This window comes from Tursiops truncatus, chromosome 1 (genome assembly GCF_011762595.2).
Source record: "Tursiops truncatus isolate mTurTru1 chromosome 1, mTurTru1.mat.Y, whole genome shotgun sequence".
NCBI classification, from domain to species: Eukaryota; Metazoa; Chordata; class Mammalia; order Artiodactyla; family Delphinidae; genus Tursiops; species Tursiops truncatus.
Window position 1 is genome coordinate 51,720,323 of NC_047034.1, and position 25,192 is coordinate 51,745,514.

General features: G+C 42.9%; 1 long non-coding RNA gene across 1 annotated transcript in view; it reads left to right on the top strand.

Annotated features, from left to right (window-relative positions):
* Nucleotides 1-384: 384 nt before the first annotated feature.
* The window catches only part of LOC109547193 (uncharacterized), a 473,400-nt gene continuing 448,592 nt past the window's right edge, over nucleotides 385-25,192 (top strand). The window contains exons 1-2 of the long non-coding RNA XR_004526090.2: nucleotides 385-4,296; nucleotides 8,099-8,232. This is a non-coding gene — a long non-coding RNA (uncharacterized lncRNA). The remainder of the gene's footprint in view (nucleotides 4,297-8,098; nucleotides 8,233-25,192) is intronic.

Here is a 25,192-nt window from a genome sequence, read left to right on the forward strand (position 1 = left end):
GGCCACAAGTCTGAAAAGAGTCTTAAGGGGCTAAAATGAAGGTGTTAGCAGGGCTGGTTCCTTCTGGATCCGGGGGAGACTCTGTTCCTTGCCTCTTTCAGCTCTGGTGGCTGCCCACATTCCTTGGCTTGTTGCCACATCACTGCAATCTCTGCTCCCATCATCACATGGCCTTCTCTTCTCTATCAAATCTCCCTCTTCCTCCCTCTTATAAGGAGCCTTTTGATTACATTGGACCCACCTGGATAATCCAGGATAATCTCCCCATCTCAAAATCCAGACCAAGGGAACAGTAACAGCCATGAGGTCAGCACGCTGCGGGGGATGCAGGAGGAGGGGGCAGTAGGAGAAGAGCTCGCTGAAGGGTGTGGTGGTGGGGTGGGTTGTGGGGGGCAAGGTCATATAGGATTATGGGCCAAGGTCAGGACTTTGGCCTATACTCTAAGTGAGAGGGAAACTACAGTTGGATTTTGAGCAGAGGAATGACTGACATGATCTGACTTGCACGTTTCCAGGACCTCTCTGGCTTCTGGGTGGAGACAGGAGGCTCTTGCAATAATCTAGGCAATCGGTCATGGTGGTTGGATCAAGGTGGTGGGAAGTGGTGGATTTCTGGATATATTTTCAAGGTTGAGCTGTTAGAATTTGCTGATGAATTGGCTGTGGGGTGTGAGAGAAAGATAGGAGTAAAAGTTGACACTTAGGTTTTTGGTTTTAGCAGCAGGAAAGTGGGGAAAAACGGCAGGAAGAGTGTGGAGAAGGTGGAGAGTGTGGTATGGACATATTAGGATTTGAGAATTACAAGTGGAGATGTGTCAAGCTATGCAGCTGGATTTGCTAGTCCATGGTTCAAAGGAGAGGTAGGGAAAATCTTCAGAAAATAAATACTCAAAACCTATAAAGCCTGCTTACTTCTTAAAGGACGAAGGAGAAGCCCTTTAATACGACATCTAGGATTTTCTATGGGTTGGTTTTAGCCTCATCTCTCATTGAGCTCCTACACCCAAGGTTTCAATCACTGATATTTTTCAAAACCCCTTGCCCTTTCATGCTTCATTGTCTCTACTTGTGTTGCTCCCTCCACCTAGAGTATGCATCCCTCCCTTGCCACCAAAATCCTATTCATCCTTCAAGGCCTGTGAGCCTCTTCTCATTGCTTTAGTTGAAATCCATCATCCCCTCCTCTGTGCTCCCAGGTAGACAGGTGGTGTGTTCTCCATCTACCTTATATCTGACTACTTGTGTTTGTCTATATCTCTACTAGATTGTGAGTTCCTTGAGAGTAGGGAAGGACCATGGTTCATTGGTCCTTATATCTCGAAGATGTCTCCAAGATGGAGACAGAAAGGGGTGTGATCCTGAAAATCAGAATCCTCAGTCTGTCAGTTTACCACTACTGGTTTTGAGGTAGAAATGCATGAAGACATGGCCAGACAAGAGTACACTATTGATGACTACACGTTGTTGGCCAAAACCCGCATGTGGAACCCATAGCCCAGGGAGCTCGCTTCACCAGGTGAGAGTCACAGTTTCTTCTTTGCCTCCTGAGGAGCTCAAGGATTAGACTAAAAACTGGCTTCCTTGGTCCCTTTCTCACACCCAAGGCTTGAACACTGTGTGTGAAGGCAAGAGGGCAAGGACAATTGAATCTAACAGGGAGATGGTCCAGGGAAATACAGCTTAGAGCAGAGCTGGTCTAAGTTAACCTCTGAGGCATTGGGAGATGGAGGTGGTAGGAAGTTGAAGGCTTAACTTATCACACTAACCAAATATAGGGACATAGTCTGGAAATTGAGGGACTAGATAGGAGGGGAGAGAGCCAGGCAGGGATGCAGGAGCATTTGACCTGTTGCTTATTGCACAGAATCTCCTGTGCTGCATCATGGTCCAGTAGTGCTCTAAGCAGTGTCCCACACCAGTGCACCTCCTCCTTGGCAATGAGCTGCAATGAGGAGAGCCTGATTCCACCACGAGATGGAGCCTGCCCCTGCATCTGGCCCTGATTTTCACCTAGCAGGTGCTGAATAAGTTTTCATTGGATTTGCCAAATTGGATAAATCCTCAGGAATGCACATGTATTCCCAATGGAAAGACTTAGGGGTTTCTCTGTGTCAATGACAGCAAGTGTGATAGAAATCTAAGGTTCTCCTGCAATCCTAGTATAAGACATAGTATAGTGTAGTGGGCAAGGGTGAGGGCTCTGGAGCTGTGTGATCTTGGACAAGTTAACCTTCCAGGGCCTCAGTTTCCTCATCCATAAAATGGGAGTAATGATATTTCTCACCTCAGAATTTTTTTGAATTAACTAAATGAGTTAATACTTGTAAATACTTATAACAGTGCTGGGCACATAGTGAATGTTGGATATGTTCTAGCTATTTTACAAGTGTGGGTTACCTATAGAATGTCAGAGAGTCGTATGTCAGAGGATGTCTCTAGGTCTTTGTTCTAAAAAGGTTTAAAATTTCTGAGGAAGAAAGATTTAGATTTTTATCATGCTGTCAGTCTCTTCTACCTGAATATTTTACCTGAATATGCAGCCCATATCCTGGCAGCAAACATGACTCTTCTTATCCAGAGGGACGACCATTATTGGAGCTGGTTATGGGGCTGATATTTAGGCAGCTGCCTTTTGGCATGATCCCAAGTGAAATGTTTGAGCTGGCTCTTCCCTCAGACTCAGAAGTCACCTGCTAATGTGAACTTCAATGGTCCTGGGATGCTCAGCTGGAATCTCTGGCTTGTGTCACACCAAGCAGGTGGTCCGGGACCAAAGGGACAGTAATTGGCAACAATGGTTGTTGGAAGGTTACCAAGGCCCGGGAACATTCTCATTGGTTGTGTGTGTGTGTGTGTGTGTGTGTGTGTGTGTGTGTGGTCTCTCCAGATGGGTAAAAAGGGTCATACTAGGAATCCCTGAAGCAGTATTTTCTTCTCAACTTTCCTGGCTTTCATTGTTCAGAATTTCATTTTTGTCTTGGTAGTTTAAGGATCTTTTCAGTACATCCTTCTGCTCTTTTCTCCCTCCTATTAATATTTGTCTGACCAGTTAGAACTGTGACCTGGGAATCCTACATGCCTTTCTGATGGTATCCTTTTAACTTTTTTATTTACCTTTTTAAACTACATTTCCCCCCATTTCTATGAGGATCATCCTTGAGCAGTGAAAACTCTTGATGGTAAGAGGTGTCTGGGAGGGGCAGAGGGACTCTTAGGTAAATAAAGACTTTTGTTTTGCTGCCTGATTAATTAAACCTCCCCTCTCCCTATATTCCAGTGTCAATGACTCCTGTCACTTTCTGAATTCCAAGAGGAGAATTTACTTTTGCAATCAGAAAAAAAAATCAATGCTCAAAGGTCTCTCTTTTTTTAACCCTATTTAGTTGGATCAGTTATAATCTTTTATTTCCTGTGATAGATTTTACACACGAATATTCATTCAACAAATATTTACTAAGTGTCTGCTGGGGCAAGACCCAGTTCTAGCGTTGAAGGGGAATATAAAATATATAATACATTTCTATCTATCTACACATATGATGTACATTATACTCTAACTAGGGGGGACACAGCATATGCAAAAGTGGGGGACCATACTGAAGAAAAAGTTGAGAAACAGTGCTTAGAACCTCATGACTTTTGCTCAGTTTGTTATAAAGAAACTTTTTTTTTTCTTACAGGGAGGAAATAATTCTGATGTCACTGAAATGTGTGAAGATTCATCCCTCCCCTGAGGGTATGTGTTCAAAGGGGGTGGTCCACACTTAAATTCTACCCAGAGCATTGTTGCTTATGGCCCATGAGCCCTTTGGGATGTACTTTGTGGCTGCCTGTGGGGTCCTATGCCCTCTTCTGAGAGGAGGCAGCTTAGTGCGAGGCAGATCCAGGTTCCACTCCCTGCTCCTCCACCTGCTGTGTGCCTTGGGGTGAGTTACTCAACTTCTCTGAACCTCAATTTGATCATCTGCAAAACAGAGATAGTAGCACCTACCTCATGATGTAAAAATTAAAGTGAGATCATATATGTACCATACATGGTTCATAGAAAATGAGCAGTTCACGTAAATTCCCTCTATTCTTATACCAAGATTTACATTTTCTTTTCCTTTTTTTCTTCTCCTTTTAATTTCCTTTTTTCTTGTAGTAGGGGTGAATGTCCGAATCACTTCAATTAGTCCATCTGGATTCCAGGCACATCTGAGATTAATATCAGCCAGAACTTGAGCATCATTGCCAAGATGTGAGCTCCTTAGGCTGACACATGGACCACATGAACGGACTTTCTTCTAGTGCTAGGTGATGCTAATTGCCATCTGATCTGAAGCCAGAGTTGCTTTCCTTTGTTTAATAATTTATATCTTCTCTGAGAACACCGAGCTAAGGTTTAAAACTACAGAAAGGAATGATTTATCTAAATGCCAACAAAGCTAAAGGCAGCAAAATCACCCAAACTCCCTTTGTGGGCTGCTACCCACTCACCACCCCAAATACCAGGTGGCATTTGAGGGAGTGTACACATGGGACAGCAAGAGAGTAAAGTTCCTGAGGTTTTAGGTCTTGGTCCAGCCTCACTCTGTAGGTGTTGCCAGCTCAGGCTGGCTGAGAAGCAGGCAGGACTCATGGAAATGAGCATATCACAGTCCCAGGGCCCACCTCCTGGGGCTGCACTGTATTTCAACTTATTTTTTCATCAAGCAGTTATGAATACCTACTATGTGGAAGGTTGTCTGCTGGGCATTGTGCAAAGTTCCAAAGCTGGAGATTGCTGCTCTCAAGCAGCTCACAGTCTGGTGCAGAAAAAAGTCCGCTAATAGTTATCCTGTTCCTCCCCTGCCCCATCCATGCTTCCCGAGTGACAATAGAGCAACAACCGCCTCCGGTATTTTTCCTCCTTTGTGGCATTTTGGGAGGGTGGAATTGGGGAGGGTGGGGGAGTACGACTGGAATAACAGGAATAACCATTTAAAACTGGAATAACAGGAATAACAATTTAAAGCAATTGCAGTGTGCCAGGTATAGAACTAGGCATTTTATATCTCATATCTCATTTAACTGGTATATTCAGAACGAAACAGTTTCTGACATGTAGATAGAAACAGATCTGGAATTGTCAGCAGTGTCCCTTCCTGATCAGATTGAGAGATCCAGTTTCACTCTACAAACACACATTAGTTAACAAAGGGCTGTTGCTACTTGATTGTGCCTTGAAGCTGACCTTGTCTGCTCAGGCGCCAAAGGAAACTCTCTCCGTTTTAGGAAGGCTGTAACAGCTGTCACTGAGGTGTCGCTGGTCAGAGCACAGTGAACATTAACCGATCTTTGCACCTTTGGTTTCCTCTAACTGGAAGGTTCTTCCCCTCCATCCTCCTGGCCAGTGCCCCAACCTCCTCAACTTCCTGCAGGACCCCCTTCTCCAGCAAGTCTCCCTCAGCACTGTAGTTACACGGAGTACCCCTGCTCCCTGGCATTCTTGTCGTTGAACTTTTCTCTGTAGCAAAGATTGTCATCAAACAGAACGCATTTTACTTCTTTCTTCTTTGTCTCCTCCTTCCCCCCACAAAAGGTGAGCTCTAGGAGGCCTGGGAGTCTTGCCATTTAGGTTTCCCTGCTGTATTTTCAGCACCCAGAACAGTACCTGGCCCAGAGCAGGTGATCAATAAATATTTGTTGAATGAATCAATGACATGATGCTATTAGGAAGAAATGACTCTGTGTAGCCTAAGGGTGGAGTGAGACCTTTCCTACAATGGCAGGATCAGGGAATGTACCATTCATTGATTCATTCGTTCACTAGGTATTTACTGTGCAATTAAATTGTGCCTGGCACAGTGCTGCTAGGCTTTGGGGTAACAGATGTAATGAGACACGGTTTCTGCTTCTAGAGGACTCAGTCTGTTGAGGGAAATGGACCCCAAAATAATATTAATGGTGATACTGATGATGGCTTGCATTTAATGGAACATACTACAGGCCAGGTGCTGTTCTAAGCATGTTTATGCATTATTAACTCTTCTAATTCTTACAAAAAATAAGGTAGGTATGACTCTTATGCCCAATTTGTAGATGAGGAAACAGAGGTACAAAGAGGCCACACATTCTGAGGTGTGAATGGGGTGTGTGAAAACAGCTTACATTGTAACTGGTCACTTGCTTAGAGTGGAGAGGGCCAGGTGGGCAGCTCTGAGAGGCTTATGGATAATAATCACTCTCCTGCCCCCATCCCCATTGACCGGTTCTTATAGTTGCTGGACACTTCTACCTCCCTCACTTCAATCCTTGCTGCTCTAGACCTGGTCTCCCCTGAGCTCTCAGCAAATGCTCTCCTTCTGACCCTCATGACTCCCTGTTCTTATGCTCCTGAGTCTGCAGGCCCTTCCCGTGCTCTAAAGCAGGGAGGCTCAGCCCGGACATCCCAATTCCCCACTCTGTGCTCTCAAAGCTGTGACTTCAGACACTCCACATTGGGTCCCGCTGTCCTCTGCAGGAGGGGAGAGACTGTGACCGGCCCAGATTCCACCACTGCTGACTCTGGGCAGGGTCCACGAAGGTCTGCCCTCACCAAAAGGGTCTTTTGGGAGTCTCCAAAAGAAGAGTTTAACACTGTCACCCCTCTCACCTTGTCTGTTCTCCCCGTAGTCCCTTCTGAGTCTTGGGTGACCACACTTTGTACATCAAAACCCTAGGCGGTCACTTGTCTTCCTCACCTAATGATGTGTTACAGAAAACAAGCTTCCATTACTTGCAAAAGTGTGATGGGAACATGAATATTAATAACTCCCATGGGTTTCCTGCAAACACCCATCACCACGGCTTAGAAACCTTGTTCTGGCCTGCTCAGTAGAACAAAAATAAAGGATTCATGAACCCAGCTTAGGTGGAGTACTTCCTGGGGCTTTGAACTGCAGTGCTCCTGCAGCACTGAGGTGGGGAATGTGCTCCCTTCCACCTGGGTTTTGGCAGGAAGGTGTTTGACTTTGGTCAGGGACAAGACTTGGCAGCTGCATCAGGACCCAGTGGAGCTGCATCAGGGATTTCTTTTGATCAAGAAGAAAGTTCTCCATGGTGACAGCATCTTGGTGAGCAGGTGCATTAGATCTAAGCCAAGTCGAGTTGGAACGATGCTAGAATCCAGAGCTGGTCCAGCACCGATTTGTAGAACTTCAGGGCTCACCGATCATCATTTGGGGTACACTGAGGCCACAAGAGGCAGGAGAAAAGTCAGCAGCAGGGCCAAGGGTAGAGAATCTGGAGATGACCGTTCCTTTGGAGAACCCTAGAGCAAGGATGATGTTGCCCTTGTTCTACAATCAGGGTTTCCACTAAAGTCTGCTGACATCGTTTTTTCAGAAAAAGTCCTTTTCTCCAGGGAATCTTCAAGTATGTGCCATTTTATGTTCCCTGGGTCTCTAGATGCCTGTTCAGGATCTCATAGGGTTGACTCGGGCTGTGGTAGAGCTCATAGGCTTCCCATGTCAGGCAACGCTGTTCTAGTAAGTAGTGCTCCCAGGATCTGAAGGGAATTCCTGGCTGAGCTGGAGATCGGATAGATTACAAGGAGACTGGGGTTGGGGAATGTAACGGCCCTGTTTCTTGGGTTCTGCTGCCCCAGGAACCCCATGTGATCTTTAGGGATTGAGCCCCTGGTTTGATGGCTGTTCAAGAACACTAAAGCCTGGGTCCCATAGTTGAAAAGTACTGTTGAAATTTATTTTAATGGGTACTGTGTGTGCATTTTTTAAATTTGGGATTAAAAAATCATCCATATTTCTAGCTCACAAAAATAAAATAAAAATCTTTTGGATTTTCTAGAGAAAAATATCTTCTTAGGTAATTTCAATGTGATCAAGGTCGCATCTATTTTGCTGAACTTTAGGTCAATCATTAAATCTATGGTGTTAATGGAAATGCTCATTTTCTCGGGCAGCAGCATGCAGAATCTCTCTGCGGTACAATTAACAGTGGTGGAGAAATCTCTGCCAGTTCTTCTAGCTGTCAGATTTTCCTGTAGTTGGCATGCCAGTGTTTCATCTCAGAGCAGGCCATGCAGGTGAAAGTCATGGAATAGTCATAGCTTTCTTCCTAATATACTTCATTGCAGGAGGCCAATCCCCCACAGAGTTCTGACATAGGATGCGTTGATCACAGCGGCCTCTGCCCAGCAATGTTTACCCAGGAGGCAGCCTGGTATCATCACGGAAGGAGTGAAAGAGTTGAAGCCGGAAGATCTACAGAGTGAGTCCTGGCTCTAAAATTTGCTAGCTGTGTGATTCTGCCCTTTCTGATCTTCAGTTTTCCCTTCCATAAAATGAAAATTAAAATAACAACTGCTCTTTCTACTTTATAAAATTATCCTGAGGATAATATGAAACCTTTTATGGGAAGTAGTTTTAAAGACTGTATTGCTGAAAGGTTGTTGCTTTTGTTGGCTATTGCATAGAAATAGAGTTAGTTAAACTTTTTTAAAGAATATCTAAAAGCATTCTTTGAACTATTGTTAAGTGATTGCCGGGCGTGTGCAATAAAAGCGTATAATATCGGAAGGCTACTTTTCCAGTCAAAAAGGAAGAAAAGCTGACATGGTGATTATAACAGATAATGTTGGCTATCTATTCAACATCTGTTCTTACGTCACTCCTTTCTCCTTTGTATTGGGTTGGCCCAAGAGTTTGTGCTGGCCAACCCAATAAAAGAACCCTGATTTTGTTACATATCTACCGTTATCATGACCACATGTTTCAAGGGCTTTAACCCAGAAGCAGGCCTAGATTGGTCTAAGCCAATGGTTCCTAAACTTTCACATGCATCAGAATCACCGGGACGGCTTGTTAAAACTCCAGTTGCTGGGCTCCCGCACGAATTTAGTTGGTCTGGGTGGTGTCAGAGAATATGTATCAGGTGATGCTGATACTTTGGTCTGAAGACCATACGCTTTGACAGCCACTGTCTGAGCCAGTCCTGGTGGTCCCATCCTCCTTGCCAGTTACTGGTTAGATACAGATACATGAAGCAGCTCTGCCCAATGAGATGTGATAAGTGCTGGGGGCTTATGGGAAAGGGTTTCTCACTCTTCAATAGAGACACAGGGAAGAGGTGGCTCCTTTCCTACCTCTGGACAGTGTCTCTGGGTAGAGCCCCTGGGACTGCTGCAGGTATTCTGGTACTATTAAGGGAGCAACGCTGAAGACAAAGCAGACGCTCTGAGAATGACTAAGCAAAAATGATGTAAGGCACCTGGGTCCCTAATGATGTCCTTGGGTCACAAAATTAACTGTGGAGTTGCCTACCTTTTATTTGTTAAGCCATTTTGAGTTGGAGTTCTCTGTTACTTTCAGTCAAAGTTAACTTAGTGGATAAAGTGATAATGTTAAAATTTCTTTTCTGTCATGGGGACATGGGGGTAGGTTATGGGACAGGATCCCTGAGCCTTACTGGGGGCAATGGGAGATGCCTGGCATTAGAGATTGCACTCAGCCATGAACCATGAACCTTCATCAAGGTCTAACTATCAGAAGAAGATTCGGAAAGGACCAATTTAGGAAGGGCTGGAGGTAGTGAGCAAATCAGGGAGTGAGTAAAGAGTTCCCAACCTGGGAGATGTGACCATATTAGAATAGGTTGGGAGCATGTGATGGGTGGAGAGGTATGCTGCGTGCCTTAAGAATAGCAAATTTTGATGATTTTGTGGTCTGATGTGTGGGAAGGTGAGCCCAGGATTGGAAAGAACAGCTGAGGAAAGGCAGGCTAAGGGGATTGGAACTGGAAGCAGAAAATAAACAAATGTCAAAGGGACTTGGGAGCTTGTGTGCTGATTGAGACATTGTGTCCCCAAATGATATTTATTTACTATTGTTTTGACACCAGTAAAGCTATTCTCAGTTAAAAGGCAACATGGGTTCCTGAAGTGGCCTTTATCCAGTGGTTTGTATGCCATCGGGGGCAGCCAGTGATTTCACAATAATTACTAAGAACTCTCTTTTCCTCAGACTCTAGGACTGTTGCAACTGTGTTCTTCTAGCACCTGTGGGCCTGATCTGTGACCTTTTGGTGTTTGTCCCATTTCCTTCCTATTAGTCTGCTGAATGTCTTCAATGGGCTGGTACCTACCAACCTTACCTGCAAACATTACCTGCTGTGGTTCTGCCCCTTCTCTCCTGCTCATTGCCAGGCCCAAGGGTCCCTGTTCTCAGCATTGGTGATGCAACAATGAAAAGGCAGATCCTTGATCTCAGGATGCTCAGTCTAGGGCAGCGCTGTCCAGCAGAAATACAATGCAAGCCACGTGTGTAGTTTTAAGTTCTCTAGTAACCACATTAAAAAAAGTAAAATGAAACAGTGTTATTAATTCTAATAATATATTTTATTCATCCCAATGGTTCTCAACCAGGGGAGATTTTGCACCTGGGGGCATTTGACAGTGTCTAACAAGGTTACTTGGCAATGTCATTAGGCAATTTTTGGTTGTTATAACTGGGAGTGTGCTAGTGGTATTTAATGGGTGGAAGCCAGAGATGCAGCTAAACATCCTGCAGTGCACAGGGGACAGCTTCCCACAACAAAAAACTATGTAGCCCCAAATGTCCATGGTACTGAGGTTGAAAAATCCTGATTTAACTCAGTATATCCCGAACATTTCATTTCAATATGTAATCAAATATAAAAAAATCATTAATTTGATATTTTACATTTTTTAAATTTCTAAGTTTTAAAGTCTGGTGTGTATTTTACACTTGCAATACATCTCAATTCAGGCCAGCCATGTTTCAACCGCTCGACTGCCACGTGTGGCTAGCAGCTATAGCGCAGGCATAGGGAATGTATAGTCAGGGTCCAGGAAGCTCTCTGTGACCCCAATTTCCTGGACACAGCAAATATGGTGAGATGCAAAGTCCTGCTACCTTTGTGAGACCAGCATGATAAGGAATTGGGATAAAAGGGTTGCACAGGGTCTCTCTGATCATTAAATTAGGTAAGAATGCAGATACATTCAAAACAACATCTATCCAGCCTCTTACATTATTTCCCTGCAAAATGTCATCAAGAGGTGGTAATTTCTTATTCCCTCAAGGCAAAAGTCACCATACCCCATTGGGAAGATTACGGAGAGAGAGGTATCTTCAATGCAGCTTTGAGGATTTAGATATTGATCACTAAGGCTTTCATGTAGTTAAACAACCAAGCAACACCATTTGCTTCCTCCAAAACATGCTATAGATTTTCCCTTTTGAAAAATAAAGAAATAAAGGGTTTCAGGTTAAAGAGAAGGTGATCGTGTAGTAATCAGAGCTTTAGAACAATCCAAACTGACCTTGGTGCAACATGCTGGGTTTTTTTGTGTTTTTTTTTTCTTTTGTGGTACGCGGGCCTCTCACTGCTGTGGCCTCTCCCATTGCGGAGCACATCTGGACACGCAGGCTCTGCGGCCATGGCTCATGGGCCCAGCCACTCCACGGCACGTGGGATCTTCCCGGACCGGGGCACGAACCCGTGTCTCCTGCATCGGCAGGTGGACTCTCAACCACTGTGCCACCAGGGAAGCCCAACATGCTGTACTTTGTAATCCCTAATTTGAAGGCTTTGCGGCATCTCATTAGTCTGGAGTTGCAGTACAGGTAACTCTGTATTGAGTGAGTAATTAAATGTGACACAGAAGCAGGCGCATGGATTAGTGACACACCCAGGGGTCTCTCTGAGGCGGCCTTTCCTGTCTCTGCCCATGAGGTAAGGTGTAGAGAGGGTTAGCAGAGCTCCTGCAAGAGGGATCCTGGTGCAAAGGCAGAGCAAGATTTCTTGCATTATCTGTGGGCCAGGGCAATGTGCCAGTAAGTGTGGGGATGTCCATTCTGGAAGCCAGGCCTCATCTATGATGTGACAAGGTCACCTCTGTGGTGCTGCTGATCCTTTCTGGGCTAACGCTGGAATCCATCCTCAGCTTTCCTGAGCAAACTGCTCATTCTGTCTTTAGTAGTACAAGGGCCTGCAGTGTTACTTGAAGTCAGAGTGAAGAATGCTTCCCATTCTTCCAGAGCCCTCTGAAACCAGAGCGTATCTGACACAGTCAGGCTTTGTCTAAAATGAAGGAAGACAAAAAGAGCATTTCCGCATTTTTACAGTGTCAACATGACACTTATTTTCATAGAATCGAAGGTTAGGAGAGAGGCTCACGTAGTTTACTTTTCTGTTTCCAGAAAGGCTTTCGTTCAGCTTTCCCACACACCTGAAAATCTACCCTATTTTTCAAAGTATGCCAGGGAAGGAGTTTATAAAAATCTTTTTGGAAACAAATTCAGGTTCTCATCAGCCCTCAATGGACCTATATAGAGCACTGATCCTGTGCAAGGAATTATTTAGAAGCAAAGAGATTAAAGGAAAGAGAAGGCAGCTTCTCTTTTTAAGGAACTCATGAGAGAGACATAAAAAGACAGGGGGTAACAAGTGCCAAAGGAATGGCATAGCCATGAAGGCCTGTAGGAGTTGAGAGGAGGAAACTGATGCGGGGCTGGGTGAGAGGAAAGATCTCCTGGAATAGGTGAAATTCAAGCTGGTCTTCCGGGGTTGGAGAGCGGGGAAGGGCCTGGTGTGAGGAAATCCCATCTCATGCTCTCCTGTCCCCTGTCCTCTTTTTAAAGAGGACAGGGGACAGGAGAGCATGAGATGGGATTGTTTCAATGTTTCATTTCCTCCAATTATGAGGAAGGACCCATGACTTGGAGAAGTTCAGTGACTTGTCCAAGGGCACATGTGGGTCATGGCAGAGCCTGGATTGGAATCTGGTGCTTCTGAGGATGCCTTCTTAGTGCACTTTCAATGAGAGCAGGCTCTTTCATTAAACACCCTAAAGAGGAAGTTCTTGACCTAAATGATGGCAATGTTTCAGCAGCAATGCAAGGTACCACAGCTGCAAGACGAATCAGGCCTGCTCCCAGCCTCTAGGAACTCACAATGAACTAATGCAAATTTCCAGAAATTTGATCTTCCATAGAGATGTGACACGTGCTCACTCATTTAACAAATATTTACTGGTCATCTGCTGTGTGCCTGGTCCTGTTCTTGATGCTAGTGATACAGTGGGAAACAAGACAGATTCAAGCCTTGCTTTATAAAGTTCATGGTCTAGAGGTGTGGGAAACAACAAACAAATAATTACAAGTGTGATAAGAATTATAAAAAGGGGGCAACAGGTGCTATGGGAGTATGAAGATATTCATCTAATCTGGGAGAGAGGGCTTTCCTTGGGTAGTACTGTTTAAGCTGTAAGAGGGAAGAACAAATCTGACTCCATATTGGATGTTCCTTTTACTTTAACCTTTGGATTAATAAAGCATGAAATTACTTAAGTGTCATATTTATAATAAGTATCATCTTCTTCTCTGAAGTAATGAAAAAGACAATTTTCACATTTTCAAAATACTAATGATAATTCAACACATTAAATTACTACAAACACTCAAATGTATGTGATCACGGGCCAGTTCTTCTGGTGTGTTTATTTTTTATCTTTTACACCATCCTCTATTGCTTGCTACATGTTAAGAACTGTTGCCTGTAGCCTGAAATATACAGGATAGCCCATTCTCAAGGCTCTGACCTTTAAAGGTATAACACTTTCCAATTCATATAGAGAAAAGAAGTTGCAGAACAGAGAATAACATTTGTCTTTTCAGAGGTTGACAGGGGCATCATGACCTGACCTATGTGGACAGCTGTAGGAGCAAAGGATTCTGACACTAAGAAGTTTACAACAACCAACCTCACCCCCTCCCCTTTTACTATAAAAGGAGCCTGAATTCTAACTTGGGGAAGATGGTTCTTTGGGAAACTAGTCCACCATCTTCTTGGTCTGCTGGCTTTCCAAATGAAGTCACTATTCCTTGCCTCAATAGCTTGTCTCTTGGTACATTGACCTGTCGTGCAGTGAGCAGTATGAGCTTGGACTCGGTAACAAAGCCAATAGGTGAGTGCCGAACTGAGTAAACCAGGTGAAGGGGGAGAGGAGAGCAAGGAGAGAAGGATGTGCCTGTCAGAAGGAGAAGACTCCAAAATATCCAAAGTGGAGAGAATGTGGTGCTTTTGAGGAACAGAAAAATGTCCAAGATGGTGGCAGCAAGGACGGAGATGAAGTCCAAGAGTTAGGTCAGGCCCCTTCTGGGCTGGAACATGACCACATGTGTCCCTGGCACAATGGCCAAAACAAATAAAAACTAAAACAAACATCCTGTCTTTTCTCCCAACGACAGGTGTGGAGAGGAGGCTGCCACATTGCACAGTTTCAGAGAGCTGGTGAAGACCCTGTGCATCTTGTCTAGGAGGGTCTCTGCCCAGACCCCTGCACCTGTCGCCTCCCCTCTACCCTCACCAGCCTCTGGACTGAGGACTCATGTATTCCCTCCACCTCCAAGCTCTACTCCCCCTGGTCCCTGGGTTACTCCTGACTGTGAAGGAACCGCTGTGAGACTGAGTTCTTGAGTGCCTGGTACCCAGTCTGCTCAATGAGTGTGTGTTTCTGCTGTGCTGGGAGGGATGTCTGGTATTCAGTTTTTCTTCTGGTGGATTGGGCCCTGAACACCTGAGAAGGCTCCAGGCAGCAGTCTCTGAATACCACTGAGTTAGTTCATAATTGGACTTCTGCCTCAGTTTCCCTGCTTAATATTCCAGTTACCTGCTGAGGCTGGAGTTCTGCCCAGAAACTCCAGTACCCGCTGTTTACTGAGTGCCTGAGACAGCGTCAGGGTGCAGAGGATGGTGTAAAAGATAAAAAATAAACACACCAGAAGAACTGGCCCGTGATCACATACATTTGAGTGTTTGTAGTAATTTAATGTGTTGAATTATCATTAGTATTTTGAAAATGTGAAAATCGTCTTTTTCATTACTTCAAAGGAGAAGATGATGCTTATTATAAATATGACACTTAAGTAATTTCATGCTTTATTAAAAATTTTGATCTTGTAGGTGTCAACAATTGCTTCTTTCTTTTTCCAGTTGACAGATAGCAGTTTGAATATTCATTACATTTTTATGTTACAAAATCCAGATGAGATAAAAACTGGCACTGGTTCCCGAGATGGAACAGAGTCCAAAGTTCTTAATCTGACACTCAAAGCCTCTCACCATCCAGCTCCAACCTCCTGCCACTGCTCCTTTCCACGTTCTCCACCCTTAGGCTTTCTCCTCTATGTTTGTGCTCAAACCGTCCCCTTTGCCTGGAATGTCCTCCCCCTTCGTCTTTATATGCCATCATCCTCTTCCATGAAGACCTCTTCTCTTCTGTTTCCGTTGGCTTGCCCCTTTTCTCCTCTGGCTTTGAATTCTTCCTCTACCCCTGGTTCCTCATTTTCTATCTTCTTCTTTAGCATCTTTCACTTGGACCCCTGCTCAGACTCATGTTCTCATAAAACAGCTGTGTATAGCTAACATTGATTTTTGAGGTCTAGCCTAGAAAACTAATGAAAAAATGTCTTCCTGATTGTACAGTTAAAATAGTTTCTTTTTAGACTGGGGAAATATGGAAAGTATGAAGAGCACAAGGGTTTCCACCAGCTGTGGAGGAATGGTCAAGAGCACAGGCTAGTTACTTAGCCTCTCTGAGCCTTAGTATTCTCATCTGTGAAATGGAAGTGATAAACCCTGTCTCACTGGCTTACTGTGAATATTGCATGACTGTTATGTGTAAAACGCCCAGGAGAGTTTCTGATGAGCAATAAGCACTGCTCCTTACTTGGTAACTATTGTTATTATAACAACCATGGTAACATTTTCAAACTCTTATTTATACTGTTATTAAAAATACTTCATAAATTCCAGCCAGCAATCTTTCAGGCAAAATTCAGATCCTTTTCGTTTTCAAGCTGGAGGCTGCTTCTTCTCTCAGGGTAGAGAAGTGACCTGCCTTCTATCCCAGAAGCATTCACAGGTGTCACCAGGAAGTGGAACAAACATACTTGACTCTCTTGTCTATGCCTTCAGATCATGTGAAGCAACTGAACAGTCACTTGGGTGTGAAACCAACAGAAGGTGCAGGTTCAGTCACTTGACTCAGTAACAGGTGCTGTTTATAGCACCCAAATTCTTTCCTGGAATCTTTTCATGTTTGTGACATGCACCATGTGTTAAGAGTGCACGCGTGCCATGTTTAGTCACAATGCGACAACCAATGGCAGGCACGACCTTTCGTTTAGGTGGAGCCCTCTGGGTCGAGTGTGGGCTCCTCCTTAGCTCACCCAACCTTCCTCCCTGCACCACTAAGGCCGTCAGGATGACTGGCTCACATCCTGTTAGGAAGAATTACCACAATCACTAATGGGTAGTTAGGGACAGCGTTCCAGTTTAAAGGCTTCCATGGGCTGTGAAAACTAGAGAGTAAATAATCGTTTATTAGCCAGTCACTTAGAGGATGCCACATGGAATGACGTTCCAGCGCTTCGAAATGCACAGAAGCCATATATCATAATGGACCATAAAAGTTACGTGCAAACAGGCTGTAAAACTGAACAACTGTTTACCTCGGTGAAGGTTTTATTTACATGCCCTCTGGCAGACACTTAAATGTACTTCATATGGGGCTGCCGATCACAGCTTCAAGCAGAGCCTGCATTAAGTGGAGATGCATTGGGTAGACACCGATTGCAATGTGATTTCAGGGGCCTGGGGACGGCCTCTCAGGCTCCCTCCAAAACGCATTTTGCCTGCTTGATGCTTAAAATTTCTTGAAATCAAAGCCCTATTTCTATAATTACAGAAAATTCAATTTGACAAGTTCAACATTGGATTCAACATAAAGTATCATGGAATGCACAAATAGCCAACATTTATAGTGCTATGTTCTTTACCGAGCACTTCCACACGTGGAATCTTCTTTGTCCTCCAACACTCCAGTAAGATGAATCATTTCCTCCGATTATGAGGAAGGACCCATGACTTGGAGAAGTTCAGTGACTTGTCCAAGGGCACATGTGGGTCATGGCAGAGCCTGGACTGGAATCTGGTGCTTCTGAGGATGCCTCCTTAGTGTACTTTCAACGAGAGCAGGCTCTTTCATTAAACACCCTATAGAGGAAGTTCTTGACCTAAATTCATACCATCCTGAGAGCCAGTTTTGAAAGGTGGGGATGTGGATGAGAGAGTTGGGTCAGCAGTCTTCCTGGGCCCTGCTCAGCTGGGGTAGGCCCAGAGATCTCCTTCTCTGCAGTGGCGCCTGCCTGCTTCAGGGATGTTCCTGCCCAAGCTGACTGGTGAGTGTGCACACACTTCCTTTAAGCTTTGCCGAGTTGATCCCATTCCACACTTGTGTTCCCTGCTGGGATTAGAGCCCTGTTCTGATCCCCAGTCTCCTTGGCTAAAGTTCTGGAAACTTGCTACTTCCTTGCTGGTTCTCTGTCCTAGGAGGCTACTCTGTGTCCCTTTTGCTTCTACCCTCAGCTGGTTTCTTTTCCTTTTTTAAAAATTTGTATTGGAGTATAGTTGATTGATAATGTGTTAGTTTCAGGTGTACAGCAAAGTGATTCAGTTATACATATACATATACCCACATTTTTTAAGATTATTTTCCCATATAGGTCATTACAGAGTATTGAGCAGAGTTCCCTATGCTAAACGGTAGGTCACTATTAGTTATCTATTTTATATATAGTAGCATGTATATGTCAACCCCAATCTCCCAATTTATCCCTCCCCTCTTTCCCCACTGGTAACCATAAGTTTGTTTTCTACATCTGTAACTCTACTTCTGTTTTGTAAATAAGTTCATTTGTACCATTTTTTTAGATTCTACATTTAAGCGATATCATATGGTATTTGTCTTTCTCTGTCTGACTTACTTCACTCAGTATGACAATCTCTAGGTCCATCCACATTGCTGCAAATGGCATTATTTCATTCATTTTATGGCTGAGTAATATTCCACTGTATGTATATGTACCACATCTTCTTTATCCATTCCTCTGTTGATGGACATTTAGGTTGCTTCCATGTCCTGGCTATTGTAAATAGTGCTGCAGTGAACACTGGGGTGCGTGTATCTTTTTGATTTACGGTTTTCTCTGGACATATACCCAGGAGTGGGATTGCTGGATCATATGGTTCCGCTGGGGTTTTGTTCCTCTGCACAGACCTGCCAGAATTGCATGCTGATTGTTGGGGTTTTTTTCTCTATTGCTGGAACTGCCAGTTGTTCATTATTCCTACATTCATTGAAGACATTTTTATAGAGCACCTACAACAGACAGGAAGACACAGTCCAGAGTCAATTCCCCTCGGCTCTCAAGGTAACCCTAATGAAACATGAATTTGCTGCGTACCTTTAGAGACTATGTAAGTGCTACTGTTGACTAGCTCACCAGATGCCTTAAAGCTGGGTTTTTTTTTTTTTCTAAATCTCTGAACGTCCACTGTCAACCACAAGAACTGACGGCTTAATATGGGCACTGAGGAGGCTGGAGGTGAGGCTGGGTCATGGTTGGGGTCAGAACATGGGAAATGGGTTCTAGGAGAGCTTTAAGACAGCATGGGGATTTCTTAATATCAATAAGGCCTGGCTGGCCCTGGCTCCAGGTGAGTCTGGGAGCCAGTGGCTCTGCTGAGTGACAGCCAATGAGCCACACTGGGGTAATTTATAGAAAAGGGTGACAAGGAATGACCTTCAGCATCTTTGTTTAATAACATTACCTTCACAAGCTGCAATCCTTTAGTTTCACAGATACCAGTGGCAAGACTTGAATGAATTTTACCTGAATTTCTGCTTTATTTATTTCCCTGCTAACTTCATTTCTAAAATCACCTTTGCTGAATGACAACTCAATCAATTCAATAACATGCAATTTTACACAGTAGAAACCTATTCCCAGATCCCCCTTCATACTTATAATTGTCGGCTACTTCCTTGAATAGCTTGTGTGTTTCAAAGCCAAGTTATTTTCATCTCCAGACCCCCGAGGTGGAATGACACTGTGAGATGGACACAGTCCTGACCCGAGGCTGAAGATGCTCTCCTCTTCCCATTCTTTATTCACATGCATCTCTCGTTCATCACAGCCTGAGCTGCCAGCTCATGTTCAATTTCCCGTCAGATCAGTTGTGTTAAGGAATCATCGGCTTGATTGGCTTCATTTTAGAAGCTTTCTGAGATGCTGGGATTTTTTACTTTGTTTCACATGCTTTTGGAATCTTGCCAAAGTAAATGAAGGTAAAATGAACATGTATATTTTGGCTTTATTTTCCAGGACCAGGTAAAGTGATGGACAGGATTGTATTACTGGAGGAATGAAGGAGGAGGTGGGCTGCACACATATTCTGTTGATCCACAGAATCTGTGGGTAATGAACTGGGAAAAAAAATCTGCTGATTGAAAATGTGAATCATTAATAGCTTTGAAATATACAGCTTCTTTTAGATTTCAATCTTCTGTGATTTGCTTAGAGTCCGTGCTGCAGTGGTCTGAGCCACAGGTCGAATTGTCAGTCACAATGAGCAGGGTTTGCTCATGGCCTCTGTTGTTTCAGAGATTATATTAAACGCTTAGAAAAGCTGCAGTAACTCTTCCAGGGCTCTGGAGTAGTCATCATGGTATAGTACTCCCTGGACTTTCATTGATTTAGAATTTGCATTTTCCATTATTTGCAAATGACCCTCCAGATTCTAAATATATTATAATTTGTATTCTTATTGAAACATGAATTAAAATTGCACTAGCTGGATGGGATGCTGGGGCATAGCCGTGGATTACATTGCTGGTCTAACACTCTGCCCTCTGCCACTCAAAGAAAAAATGTTTTTCACTCATTGTATATACATATTATGAGGAAAATGATGTGATATAGTGGTTCTTTGTGAATTGGGGGGATTCATAAAGATATTGTAAAGAATTACTCAGGAGTGTCAGGCTGTACTGTCAGTATATCTTATTGTCTTATTGTAATGAAACCGAGTATAGCAATGCTTTTCTCATCTGTGGATGACTTATCTGGACATTAAGAAATAATTTATTTTGTAATCAATAAGTAAAGAAAAAGCGCTGCTGAGAAGACAATATAGATGTTCCCACATCTATCCACACTAAAACTCATACTCTTAGCTCAAAGGTGATCTCCTCAAGCCCTCATCCAGAACTAACCTCTGCCCTTTTTGATTTAGATTCGACCTCAGGTGCAAAGAGTTGAAGTCATCATCCTAAGATGCTCATGGCATCTACCTGCTCATTGTGGCTCACAATGAGCCACAATGAGTTTATTTTAGTATTTTCTGCCTTCATGCCCATCTCTATGCCTGTTATCTCCTTCATATCTAGTAAACATGCAACATGCATACTCATGTGTTTAGGATATGTTACTGAAATGTACGACATTTAAATTTATATGATGGTATTTCGGTATATGTCTTTTCTTTTTTACTGTTTCCACTCAGCATAATTTTTCAGGATTTATCCATGCTGGTGAGTGTGCATGTGGTTAATTCTTCCACTGCATTTTCTTCCAGAGCATATGTCCACCATGGTTTGCTTATAGTCCCAGTTACAGATGCCACTGTTGGCTCAGTGCATTGCTGCCACATACAATGCTATGAAGTTCATCTTTTTCTGTGCCCCTTTATGGTCCTGGGTGAGTGTTCCTGGGGTGATAGCCCTAGAGTCAGATTATAGGTTATAGGGTAATTGTACGTTTCATCTCACATATTACTGCGAACTTACTCCCCAGATGACTGTTCCATTTTCCTTTTCTGTAGGAGTGAACTAGACTTCCTATATCCCCACATTCTCATCCATGTAAATTAGCATATTTCTCGGTATTAATGGTGTAGAACATCTCTTCATATATTTATTAGTCATTTGGATTTCCCCTTCTGGGAATTGTCTAGTCATGCCCTTGTCCATTTTACTATTGGGTTTCTTGTCTTTCTCATTAATTTGTTGGAATTCCATGTATATTTTAGACATTAATTTTTGTCAGTTTTAGTTGATGCAATTTTCTTCTGATACCTTTTGTTGAAGAGATTATTTTTTATATGACAAATATTTTATTTTGGAAGAATTTGAGATTACAGAAAAGTTGTAAAGATACTACAGACTGTTTCCATATCACCTTCTCCCCAATGTTAACATCTTACGTAATTTGGCACACGTGTCAAAACCAAAAAATTAACATTGGCTTAATAATATTACCTAAATCACAGGTTTATTCAGATTTCACCATTTTTTTCCACTAATGTCCTTTTACTGTTCCCGGATCCTGCATTGCATTTAGTTGCCATGTCCTTAGTCTCTTTTGATCCATGCTAGTTTCTTAGTCTTTCCTTGTTTTTCATGACCTTCTCAGTATTGAGAAGTATTTTGTAGAATGTCTCTCAAATTGGGTTTGACTGCTGTATTCTTATGATTAGACTGTGCTTTATACATTTTTTGTAAGAAGACCACAGAGGTAAAATATGTTTCCTATCATATCAAGTCAAGGGATACATAATATCAACATGACTTATCACTGGTGATGTTAACTTAATCTTAAATACTTGGTTAAGGTGCTATCAGGCACTTTTCTCCACTGTCAAGTTAAATTATTTTCCTCTCCATCCTCTATTCTTGGAAGTGAGTCACTAGGTTCAGCCCACAGGGGAGAGGAATCAAACTTTACCTTCTGGACAAGGGAGTATCTACATATACTATTTAGAATTCTATAAGGAAGAATAAATCCTTAATTTTAATGTTATCAAAATTGCCAAATTTTCACCATATGGCTTGTGCTTTTGAGGTCTTGTCTCCTATCCCAAAGGCCACAAAGATATTCTTTTATACTTTCTTCACACACACACACACACACACACACACACACACACACACATATACACATACACACATACACCAATATAATATTCATCTTTAATCTTTAGGTTTTTAATCCATCCAGATTTTACCTTTATATAAGGTGTGAAGTAGGGTCTAAATTAAAATTTTATCCTTATTTTTTTTTTTAAACTTCCTTTCTTGAACTGATCCTTCCCCCACTGATTTATTATGTCAGCTGGCCATATATCCAATTTCCAACTGGGAACCCTTTCTGGGCTCTATTTTGTTCCATTGGTCTATTAGTCTGTTATTGTGCCAGTACATCATAGAGTTATACCATGGCATTATAGTATGCATTCATATCTGGTAGGGTAAGTGTTGTGGGTTGAATAGTGGCCTCCACAAAGATTTGTCCACATCCAAATCCCTAGAACCTGTGAATGTCACTTTATTTGGAAAAAAAGTCATTACATATGTCATTAAATTAAGGTATTTGAAATGAAATTAGCCTGATTACCTGGCTAGGTCCTAAATCTCATGGCAAGAAACAGAAGAAGGAAAGACACAGACATACAGAAAAGAATGTTGATGTGAAGGCAAAGACAGATTGCACTGATACAGCTATAGGTCAAGAAAGCCAAGGACTGCCAGCAACCAACAGAAGCTAGAAGAGGCAAGGAACATATTCTACCTTAGAGTTCCCAGAGAGAATGTGGCTCTGACAACACATTGATTTTGGATTTCCAGCTTCCAAAACTGACAGAATATATTTCTGTTGTTTTAAGCCATCCAGTTTGTGCTATTTTGTTACTGCAGTCCTAGGAAACTAATGCAGTAACTGCTTCTGTTCCTTATTTTTTAAAATTGTCCTTTATTCATGGACATTTATTCTTCCATCCTCATTTTAGACAGTTTGATGAGATGTTAAAAAATCCTACTGAAATTTTTTTTGGTAATATCATTAAATTTATAAATTAATTTGGGGGGAGAATTTACATCCTTACAGTGTTAAATAATCTCATCCATGAGCATTGGGTTTTTCTCCATTAATCAGAGCTTATATGATTTAGTGGGCTTTAAGATTTTCTCCGTAAAATTCTTGTGTATTCTTTGTTATTTTCAAACCATGACAGTTTTGCGCTTCCCTTGCAATCTTCATGTCTTATTGCATTGGCCAAGACATTGAGGGCTATATAAAGCAGTTGCAGTAATAGTGAGCATCTTTGTCTTATTCTGGTGTAAAAGGGGATGCATTTAAAATGCACTGACTACATGTGAGGTTTCCTGGGGGTCTTTTATTTTATTTATTTATTTATTTATTTATTTATTTATTTACTTTTGGCTGTGTTGGGTCTTTGTTGCTGCGTGCGTGCTTTCTCTAGTTGCAGTGAGTGGGGGTTACTCTTCGTTGCAGTACGCGGGTGTCTCATTGCGGTGGCTTCTCTTGTTGCAGAGCATGGGCTCTAGGCCTGCGGGCTTGGGCTTCAGTAGTTGTGATGCGTGGGCTCAGTAGTTGTGGCTCACAGGCTGTAGAGTGCAGGCTCAGTAGGTGTGGCGCCTGGGCTTAGTTGCTCCGCGGCGTGTGGGGTCTTCCTGGACCAGGGCTCGAACCCACGTCCCCTTCATTGGCAGACGGACTCCCAACCACTGCACCACCAGAGAAGCCCCTCCCATGGGTCTTTTAGTAGATCTTCTTCCTCCTTTATCTACTTAAGAAATTTCTTTTTCTATTCCTGATTCAAGGGGATGGGAAAATAGACTGCACATCTTGATAGGAGTAGAGGCAAAGTTACATTGCAAAGGCCATGGACATAGTAATGAGTGGAAAATTGTCACCATTTTTGTCCAGTGTGACTATTGTGATGATCTATCCACTACACTTCCACTGGATAAGTTATAAGCTGTATTTAGCATAGTAAATTTCTGGTTGGAAGACAGGTGGGGAGTCAGGGGCTACTTAGTCATGAGAAAAATATCCATGACTTAGAGATGGGTGTGGTGAAATGAAACTTTTAATTTTTTTAAATTGCAACAGGGGCAACATGGGGCAGACTACTGAAAAATACAGTAATGCTTTTTGTTGTTGTTGTTGTTGTTGTTGTTGCTGTCTGCGGGATTCTCACTGTTGTGGCCTCTCCTGTTGAGGAGCACAGGCTCCAGACGTGCAGGCTCAGCGGCCATGGCTTATGGGCCCAGCCGCTCCGCGGTATGTGGGATCTTCCCGGACCGGGGCACGAACCCGTGTCCCCTGCATCGGCAGGCAGACTCTCAACCACTGTGCCACCAGGGAAGCCCTACAGTAATGCTTTGTGAAGATTTTTTTCAAAGAGTAAATTCCCAATAGGTACAACCATCAACTTGAGCACCAATTCATCAGCAAATATTTATTAAGTCATTACCATAGGCCAAGCACTGTCATAGTGGCTGGAGGAGTACAAAGAATAAGACAGTTTGCCCTCAAAACACTTTCAGTTTATTAGGAAGATATAGCAGTCCCCCAAAGAGGGCCAATAATACAAGGTAAAATGTAAGAGACATCAAAAGAGAGGTCCAAAGAGATGGCAATAAAGCATTCAGCTCTTTAAAGAGATTAAAAAAACAGAAATATATCTTCAATAATATAATAAAAACCAGTGGAGAGGGAGATTCACTTTTCATAACTAGGCCACCAGAGTATTTAAATTCCAAAAGCAAGGGATGTTTATATTAAGATTTCTTCACAAATGACACCCTACTACGTGAATTTTCTAGAGGTTTGAAAGAATTATTGTGACTTTGAAAATAGCTTCCCACAATCTGACTCTGTGGATTAAATGGAAGAGACATGAACAGGTTTCCACATCTGTATTGGAGTCTCTCCACTTACAAATCACTAATAACAAAACTAGCTCAAAGCATGTGTTGACACGAGAATTAGCTAGTAGAAACCATTGCAAAGCACTGTGGAAATCTTAAGTGCTGTGGAACTAGGTCAGTATGGACGTTGGCTTGCCTCCAGTTGCTCCTGAAAGAGAGAAGGAGTTCGATGACAGTTGAGTGACCATTTAACCGGCTATTCAGGTGACTGGCGGGATGCCTGGTGATACACAGAAGAAGAAAATTTACAGAAGACAAAAGTAGGAGCAGCAAAAGAGATCAGGGACCATGCTTCTCATCTGGGGCACTGCAGGCATTTTGAACAGGACAAGTCTTTGTTGTACAGGACTTCTGGTGTGTTGAGGATATTTGGCATCTCCTCTGGTTGAACATCACAGAGACAGAGAGCTAGGAACCCTTAGGAAATGATATTGCCAGGGGGTTTAGAGGGAGCAGAGTTTGAAGATGGAACTAATGAAGAAATGGAAAGATTTAATAAGAATGGCAGCAATATTTTAGTATTTGAGTGGATTTCAGTCAAGTTAATCCATTTTGCACAGGGCTTCCAGA